Source organism: Meriones unguiculatus, chromosome 9 (assembly GCF_030254825.1).
Source record: "Meriones unguiculatus strain TT.TT164.6M chromosome 9, Bangor_MerUng_6.1, whole genome shotgun sequence".
Taxonomy (NCBI): domain Eukaryota; kingdom Metazoa; phylum Chordata; class Mammalia; order Rodentia; family Muridae; genus Meriones; species Meriones unguiculatus.
In genome coordinates, this window is record NC_083357.1 from 83,899,725 (window position 1) to 83,909,556 (window position 9,832).

Sequence of the window (9,832 nt, forward strand, 5' to 3'; positions counted from 1 at the left end):
CTGGTGAGGACAGGATTACCTCTCCTGTGCTCATGACCCTGTTGGCAGCTTTCCTGACTGCCAGAGGTGACAAGGGGCATGTAGGGGAGGGGAGGGAAGAATCAACTCAATGCCTATGCTACCCCACAGTGGTGGAGTCAGCTCTCCCACACTCATGCCTCATCCTCACCACCAGGGCCAGCTCCACTGTGCTGCCTGGGTGAGGGGCAGGGCCACTCTCCTGAGTGCTGCCGCTGGGGAGAGGTGGAACACTACAGCCAGTGAGGAGCAGGTTGAGTTCTGCACAGCCCCTGGACCTCTGTGTGGGCTTCAGCTGCTGAGCTTACCAGGGCCATCCCATGTTCTCTAGTGGTAATATGAGCCACAGACATTGACTCTGATTCCTGGCACTGCATAGCCATGGACTCAGACATGGCCCCCAGGGACTGCTCAGGCTGGGACTTCACCATGGTTCCAGCTGGCAGGGTTGGCCACTCACAACAGGCAACTCTTCTCCACCCCCGAGTCTCCAGTTCTATCGCTCTTCACTATACTCAAGCTGCTCCACTCCCTTTTCTCTCCCATCTGATCACCACACACTCAAACATTGTGGTGGCTCCTTCTGCAGGCTGGCCATGTGGCTGCTGGGCCTTTGGGTGACCTCCTCTATCCGTACGGCAAGCAGGTGTCTATAGGTGACGTAGTAGTCCTCAGGGTTTCCCTCTTCCTCCCCCTGCATTGCACTACTTGGATTTGATTTGGTTTTTATGGGTCCTAGGCATAAGACAGCTTTGAGCACCAAGCGAGGCATCAAGCTGGGGTGAACAAAGAACTAGATCTGCCCTTGACTGTCAGAAGAACAGCAGCACCAACAAGGTGTCTCTTTGCCCATTGCCAGAAGGGTGTCAAGTAGGCTTTAACACTGATTCTAACTCTTCACTGCCTAGTAATGAAGGGCAACTTAAAATTTTCCAGTTACAGTTAGGTGTATGAAGAAAAACCCCATAAGCCTTATTCTAAGAAAGGACGTGTCCTAATTACTCTTACCGTGATAAAAAATACCTTGACAAAAGCACCTTGAGGAAAAAAGAGACCATTTTTATTCACTCTGTAGGGTAACGTATGTCATGGCAGGGAAGTCATGTTGGCAGGTTCTTGAGGCAGCCTGCCATCAGAGAGTGATGCATGCTGGTGCTTAGCTCATTTTCCCTCTTTTTCCATTTAGTCCAGGACCTGAGCCCATGGAAGGGTGCTACCCACAGTTAAACTGAGTCTCCTGACCTCTACCTAAGGTAGACAATCTTTCACCGGAACATGGAGAGGCTAATTCAGAAAATTCCTCATAGGCCTGTGCAGAGGCTGACCTACACAGATAATTCTTCACAGGTATAGCATGAGGCTTCTGTCTTAGGTTATTATAAATCCTGTCAACTTGACCGCTGATATTAACAACAGAGTGAAATCACAGTTAGTTGTTCTTTTTCATACGAGGATTGGGCATATTAATCACAGTGGGAAGTTTATCTAAGTCCTTTTTTTTTTTTTTAATCACAAAGTTTTGACTCAGCAAAATGAGGTTAAAGGGCAGACACAATGAAGGAATAGCTGTGAAAAGGGAGAAAGATCTTAGAGTTGAACTCTGAATTGCCTGTTCATTGAAACAATGTCTCAGTCACAGTGAAGGCTGACAGCAGCTACACTTAAATTTGGTGTGGTCAGAGAACAACTAACTTGTATTTATTTTGTTTTTAACTATAGTATTATTATTATTGTTGTTATTATTTATAATTTATTCACTTTGTATCCCAGTTGTAGCTCCCTCCCTCATCTCCTCCCAGCCCCACTGTCTGTCCCTCTCCTCCCTTACCCCTCTTCCCTAGTCCACTGATAGGGGAAGTCCTCCTGTCTCCTCCAGGTCCTTTTATATTCAGCCTCTTCCACACGACTCTGCCCTCTGTCCAAAGTTCGGCTGTGAATCTATGCATCTCCATCAATACCCTGCTGGTTGTAGTCTTTTAGAGTACACTGTGGTAGGCTCCAGTCTTGGTTGTTCTCTTCTACAGCTTTGGGTGTCCATCCGGTTTCCCCTTCTGAATGAGAATTAAGCATCTTCCCTAGGGACCTCCTTGTCATTTAGCTTCTCTAGGTCTATAGATTTTAGTATTTTTTCCTATATAATATGGCTAATATCCACTTATAAGTGAGTATATAACATGCATGTCTTTCTGCTTCTGGGTTACCTCACTCAGGGTGATCTTTTCTAGTTCCACCCATTTGCCTGCAAATTTCATGGTTTCCTTGTTTTTAATTGCTGAGTAGTTATTTCATTGTGTGAATGTACCACAATTTCTGTATCCATTCCTCAGGTGAGGGACATCTAGGTTATTTCCAGATTCTGCTATTACAAATAAAGCTGCGATGAACATAGCTGAGCAAATGTCCTGGTATGGTTGAACATCTTTTGAATATACGCTCAGGAATGGTATAGCTGGGTCTTGAGATAGCAGTATTCCCAGTTTTCTGAAGAAGCACCAGATTGATCTCCAAAATGGTTGTACAAGTTTACATTCCCACCAGCAATAGAAGAGAGTTCCCTTTCTCCACATCCTCTCCAGCATGTTTTCACTTGAGTTTTTGATCTTAGCCATTCTGACAGGTGTAAGATGGAATCTCAGAGTCATTTTGATTTGCATTTCCCTGATGACTAAGGACATTGAGCATTTCTTTAAGTGCGTCTCAGCCATTAGAATTTCCTCCTGCTAAGAACTATACACTTTTCTGCTGTTTAAAAGAACAAAAAACCTTCTGCTACAACAACTACCATTTCCACCACTGGATCCATAGCTACCACTATAGGGACTGCCTGAGCTTCTTCCACCAAAACTGACATTCTTTATGGGTCCATGGGTCCATTCTTCATGTCCTCCACTATAATTACCAAAGCCATTATAGTTCCCACCACTACCATCCACCAAAGTTTCCACTTTCATTGTAATCATCATATCCTCCTCCTCTACCATATCCACCACCTTGGTTTCCATATCCTGGTCCTCCACCACTGTAGTTGCCACCATCACCTCCAAATCCATTATATCCATCATTACTACCTCTGTACCTACCTCTGCTGCCACCATCTCCACCACCATAGCCTTCACTTCCACCAAAGTCTCCACCATGACCAAAGTTACCTCCACCACCCCTAAGGTTTCCACCATGAGCATAAAAGTTGCCAGATCCACCTCCAAGACCTCTTTGTGATCCAGCACACTGCATTTCTTGCTTAGAAAGAGCCTTTTCTGCTTCACAAGTATGCCCATTAATATTGTGGTATTTCATGCTATTTTACCAATGATCATCAAAAGTTACAAAAGCAAATCCTCTTTTTTTCTACTCTGCCCGTCTTCCATAACTTCTGTGCAATACTTTTCAAAGTACTTTATCAGATTATATTCTTCTGTATCTTCTTTAATACCACCAACAAAAATTTTCTTCACTGTTAAATGGGCACCAGGCTTCTCAGAATCCTCTCTATAGAAATGGCTGTCTGCTGTCTGCTTCCACAATACACCTGGCAACTTTGCGTGGCCAACCACACATTGCAGCATCCACCTCTTCCACACAAGAGTAGGTCACAAAACCAAAGCCCCTGGAACGTTTTGTTTGGGGATCTCTCATTACCATAAAGTCTCTAAGTGTGCCTCATTTCTCAAAATGATTTCTTAAGCTACCATCTGTGGTTTCAAAACTCTGACCATCAATAAGCAGCTTTCTCAGCTGTTTTGGTTCCTTTTAAAAATTTTATTTTTATTTATTACAATTTACTCACTTTGTATCCCAGCTATAGTCCCTTCCCTCATCCCTTCTCAATCTCTCCCTCCCTCCCTTCCTCTTCTCCTCCCCTGCTCCTCCTCCAGTCCACTGATAGGGGAATTCCTCCTCCTCTTCCCTCTGACCCTAGTCTATCAGGTCTCATCAGGACTGGTTGCATTGTCTACCACTGTGGCCTGGTAAGGCTGCTCCCCCTTCAGGGGGAGGTGATCAAAGAGCCAGGCACTGAGTTCATGTCAGAGACAGCCCCTGTTCCCATTACTAGGGCACCCGATGGAGACTGAGCTGCCTTGAGCATCTTTTGGATATATGCCTAGGAGTGGTATAGCTGGATCTTGAAGTAGCACTATTCCTAATTGTCTGAGATAGCACCAGATTGATTTCCAAAGTGGATATACAAGTTTATATTCCCACCAATAACGGAGGAGAGTTCCCCTTTCTCCATATCCTCTCCATCATGTGTTGTCACTTGAGTTTTTTATCTTCGCCATCCTGATGGGTGTAAAGTGAAATCTCAGGGTTGTTTTGCTTTGCATTTCCATGATGACTAAAGACACTAAGCATTTCTTTAAGTGTTTCTTTGCCATTCCATATTCCTCTATTGAGAATTCTCTGTTTAGCTCTGTACCCCATTTTTAAAAATTGTATTACTTGATTTGTTGGTGTTTAACTTCTTGAATTCTTTATATATTCTGATCTTAAGCTATACTTCAGAAGAACAGTAATAAAAACTGCATGGTACAGAATGGTAAATCAATGGAATTGAATAGAAGGTCCAGAAATCAACCCACATACTTATGGACACCTGATTTTTGACAAAGATGCCAAAACCATACAATGGAAAAAAGATAGCATCTTCAACAAATGGTGCTGGTCTAACTGGATATCTACATGTAGAAAAATGCAAATACATCCATACTTACCATCCTGAATAAAACTAAAGTCCAAGTGGAACAAAGACCTCAACATAAAGCCAGACAAACTAAACTTGTTAGAAGAAAAAGTGGGAAAGAGCCTTGACCTCATTGGCACAGGAGACAACTTTCTGAACAGAACACCAACAGCACAGGTTCTAAGATCAGCAATCAATAAATGGGACCTCTTGAAACTGAAAAGCTTCTGTTAAGCAAAGGACACTGTCATCAGAACAAAACGACAGCCTAGAGACTGGGAAAGGATCTTCACCAACCCCATATCGGATAGAGTGCTAATATCCAGAACATATGAAGAACTCAAGAAGTTAAACAGTAACCAATCAAGCAACCCAATTAAAAGTTGGAGTACAGAGCTAAACAGAGAATTCTCAATAGAGGAATATTGAATGGCAGAGAAACAGTTAAAGAAATGTTCTGGTTCCTTTCAATCATGGCCTTCCTTCCCAAGGTGGCAGTGGCATCGGTGGTGGCAGCAGCAGAGGCAGCAAAGCAATTTTACTTCCATTTTGAGACTGGATTCGCCCCTTCCAACTGGAGTTCAATATCACTACATAGTTCTTTCTACCTTCTCTCCTGTGTTGTTATTGTTCATTTCTGATTTGAAAACTAATAATGAGTAGCTTCTTAAAAGAAAGTTAGAAGATTAAATTAATGGTGATCAGTTTACTCTCTGAGAACTCCCCATTCTGTAAGTTTCAGACATCCTCATTCAGATCTGCATGCTTTTCTAGTCATGCCTGGACAACCAGCAGCTGATTGCTGTCAACATGAAGATGCTTACATAGAAATACTATAGGAGGGTGACCAAACTTCTCTGCCATCTTCTAGCCTTGAATTTTGTATCATGAGAATCAGTTACTGTGAGCTGTTCCCTTACACTGCACTGTAACATTTCCCTGTTGCTTCAACCCCCAACCATGGCAGAACACTCTCAGTATCTTTCAACTCTTTTCTTCCATACATGGCAGAACAGCTCTGACAGTAATGCTCTCTCTCAAAGAAGCAGGACACTCAATTCATGTTATCATTCTCTTTTCTTTTCTCTCTACATTACATTTTGGTAATAGGCTGATAATAAAAAAATATAGAAGTCTAAGGCTAATGATTAAAGCACTTTAAACCTCTATTCATGGAAAGAAGGAAATTGCATGTTTGATCTGTCTTTTAGTCCTATGATTAAATCTTTTTTGAGTTATTATAACAATGTACTCATAAGAATTATTCTGTCTTTTCATTGTTAAGAATACTTTACAATTAAACCTATTGCATTATACTGAGATTTCCCATTAAGGGGCATAATTTATTCTTCTTTACTATTCATGATATGTTTTGACATAATTCTTGAAACTAAATTAATTGCATTTTCTTTTTTAATATTTTCTTTATTTTTTGATTATTACAATTTATTAACTTTTATCCCAGCTGTAGCCCCCTCTCTTTTTCCCTCCCATTCCCATTCTCCCTCCTTCTTCTCCTCTCAAGCCCCTCCTCAATCCACTGATAGGGGAGTTCCTCCTCTCCTTCCCTCTGACCCTAGCCTATCAGGTCTCATCAGGACTGGCTGCATTGTTTTACTCTGTGGCCTGGCAAGGGTGCTCCCCACAGTGGGAGGTGATCAAGGAGCCAGCCATTGAGTTAATGTTATTTTCATGTAGTCAAATGTTTTTGAAAGGATCCATGTAGGCCAAAGTAGATCATTTTGATTCATAACAATTATGGAAAATATAATGGAAGAATATTTTGTTTGGTGAACAAGTTTGCAGAAGTGAGGGTGCTTTTTGTGTATGTGGGGAAAGTTAGAGGACAACTTTGGATTTCATTCTTTTTATTTTATTTAAAAGTTTTTTAAATTTTATTCACTGTGTATCCCAGGTAGCCCCCTCCCTCATTCACTCCCTTTCCCACTTCCTCCCATCTCTACTCCTCCCATGCCCCTCTCCAAGTCCACTGATAAGGGAGGTCTTCCTCTCTTTCCTTCTGATCCTAGTCTATCAGATCTCATCAGCAGTGGCTGCATTGTCTTCCTCTATGGCCTGGTAAGGCTGCTCTCCTCTCAGGGGGAGGTGATCAAAGAGCAGGCCAATCAGTTCATGGCAGTCCCTGTTTCCATTACTATGGAACCCACTTGGACACTGAACTGCCATGGGCTACATCTGTGCCGGGGTTCTAGGTTATCTCCATGCATGGTACTTGGTTGGAGTATGAGTCTCAGGAAAGACCCTTGTGCTCAGATTTTTTGGTTCTCTTCCTTTAATACGCTGCTGGGTAGAGTCTTTCAGAGGCCCTCTGTGGTGGCTCCTGTACTGTTCCCTGTTTTCTCCCTCTTCCAATGTCCATCCTGTTTGTCTTCCTGAGTGAGAATTGATCATCTTACCTAGGGTCCTCCTCCTTGCTTATCTTCTTTAGGTGTACAGACTTTAGTATGTTTATCCTACATTGTATTTCTAATATCCACTTATAAGTGAGTATATAGCCTGTGTGTCTTTTTGCTTCTGGGATATCTCACTCAGGATGATCTTTTCTTGATCCTACTATTTGCCTGCAAATTTCATGATTTCCTTGTTTTTAATTGCAGAGTAGTATTCCATTGTGTAAAAATACCACAATTTCTGTATCTATTCCTCAGTTGAGGGACATCTGGGTTGTTTCCAGATTCTGGCTGTTACAAATAAAGCTACTACAAACACGGTTGAGCAAATGTCCTTAGCCAGAACTTGTATTTTATTCTTAAATGTGCTTTCTACTTTGTTTTACTCACCAGGTGGGCTAGTCTGGGAGCCAGAAAGCCCAAGATGTATTTATTAAATACATAACAATATTATTAGGTACCAATTATCTTTCTCAAAACGATACCTAGCTTTTCTAAAAACAAAACCATTCTTGGAATTTTTTACTCTCTTTCATGATTCATAGAAATTATTCTCTTTTTGAATGCTAATTGTTATTGATTGGAAAACATAGTGTATCTGTATCCAAGATGGTGATCAGTGACATTTGTGCTTGACTAAAGCATGACATCCTCCTCCCCCCATCACTGTGGAAGGAACTGTGCTGCACAGTCTAGGACGAATTATGATTTCTTTTTGCCGGTTACATCTATCGATGGAACACCATTAGTAGTAATCACAAAGAGGAAATATTTCTATGGTTTCTGTCTTCATCTATTTTTTTAACCTTTGACATTTGTGGGTATGGGTGTTTGTGTGTGTGTGTATTCTGAAGATCAAACCAGGGTTGGTCTTTTTGGGAAATGTTCCAAGATTCTGAGCTAAATTCCAAACCAGGGATATTTCTTTGTGTGTGTGTGAATAAAATCAAAAGTTTTAGCTTCAAGACTTAATATTTCAATCTAGCACTAAGACATATTCAGACTGTTATATCCCTAGTCTTAGAAACTTTATGAATCCATTTCAGTCAGCAAGAGTGAGAGATCCAATTTAGTCACAGCTAATTTGACATTTTAAAATCAGGTAGGAAGAAAAAAAAAAGCACCTGCTCTTGGGCTGATGATCTGTGTAAAGTCTGCAAATTTTTATTTTTCTATGATGATATTTTATATCATAGAAAAATGATGACTTTATAGGATTATCATGTAGTTTTGATAATGTAAAATTTTAATTTAATGCATATTTGTTTGCCCAGCAATATATAAAATAGACAGTGTCACATAAATACAGAATGATCCTATCTGAGTTCCCAGGTTCCTTGGTCCTTTTGAGAGTTTAGAGCAGCCTGGATCCGTAGTGCTTTGAGTTTTTGTTAAGGCATTAGTGGCAAATGGGTTTCTATTCACTTCAACAGAGCTTTGGCAAATGCTAAAACTAGCTGGAAGGGGAAGGTTGGTGCTGAGTTCATGGTGATCATATGAACAATCTTCCAGAATATCTTATCAGTATGGAAAATGATGTTTCTGTTGCTATTCTCTGTATGCTGCAAGGATAAACGGACTGAAAAAGTGAAGAAAAGGAAAAATAGAAGAATGAGCAAGAAAGAAAAGAGCAGACAGGTTTTCTGTGAGAAGTTTTGTTCACATAGAAGCTGAATTAAGGAAAAACTAATAGGTTAATTTTAGACATTTAAGGGTCTTTAATGACCATCAGTGATGAGTCCTCTGCACAGCTCAGTGTAGTCATCTATTAAGTAAACTGCAATGGACAGAAGGAGCAGTATGTGATCTCACCTTACATAGGCACATACGATAAAAAATCCACTGACCACATGGCTACAGTGTGAACAAAGCTTAGGACCTGCTTGAAAGCCTGCCAATAAGAGAAGCACTTTTCACATAGAGATTTAGATAACACTACTGACAAGTAGAATATCATTTCTCCTCAATAGGAACTATTTCATTTAGGATTTACTTTTATTAATTTTTTGCTTATTACTACCTGTCTTGACTTCCAACTCCTTGGATTACAATGCTTCCCTCCCCCTTCCCCAGATCTATTTCAGGTTCACTCTATGAGGGTTGCTTTTATCATTCCCTACTGTTATCTAGTCTAGGAGAGTTAAACATGACTTCAGACGTTGGAAAAGTAATTTTAACTATAACTTAGTGCTGCAACATTAAAAAAGAACCACAGAACTAAAGCCAGTGCAATTATCTTGTAGGCATATAGGGGAAGAGGCAGCCACCAAGTGGGTGTAATGTCTGACTGAGCTATAAATCAGCAGAGCAGGACAAGCCAATTCCCATCATCAAGTACCTCACAGGGCATCTGAGTTTCATTGTACTAGAATTTTGTTATTTTCAGAACCCTGTTAAAATGGTCTAGTTTTCAGGAATACAAATGACACATGACACCTGGTTCCTATGGAGGAGATAAGAAAGTAGCAGAGCCCTGCCTCCCTGGAAGTAATGAAGAAGTACAGCAAAGGTGTTAGATAGCAGATCAGTGTAGCAAAATCAACCACTTTTCTATGCCTTGAGAATAACCTAAGTATAAAATGGAATAGAAAAAGATTCTATTTATAGTTGCAATAAAATCTGTGACTAACAATGGTCTTCACAAAAAGTGCACGTGCTTGAAAGAAAATTGTCCAATAGGAAAACAAACTGTAGATTTTTTTAAAAATTATTATTATTAGTT

General features: G+C 40.7%; 1 non-coding gene and 1 pseudogene across 1 annotated transcript; both read right to left on the reverse strand.

The window, feature by feature from the left end:
• Positions 1–744: 744 nt before the first annotated feature.
• Positions 745–884, reverse strand: LOC132656692 (small nucleolar RNA SNORA48). Its single transcript, XR_009594407.1, has one exon. It is a non-coding gene; the product is annotated as a small nucleolar RNA SNORA48 (small nucleolar RNA).
• A 1,854-nt stretch (positions 885–2,738) lies between these two features.
• Positions 2,739–3,678, reverse strand: LOC110549617 (heterogeneous nuclear ribonucleoprotein A3-like; annotated as a pseudogene).
• Between the last annotated feature and the right edge of the window lie 6,154 nt (positions 3,679–9,832).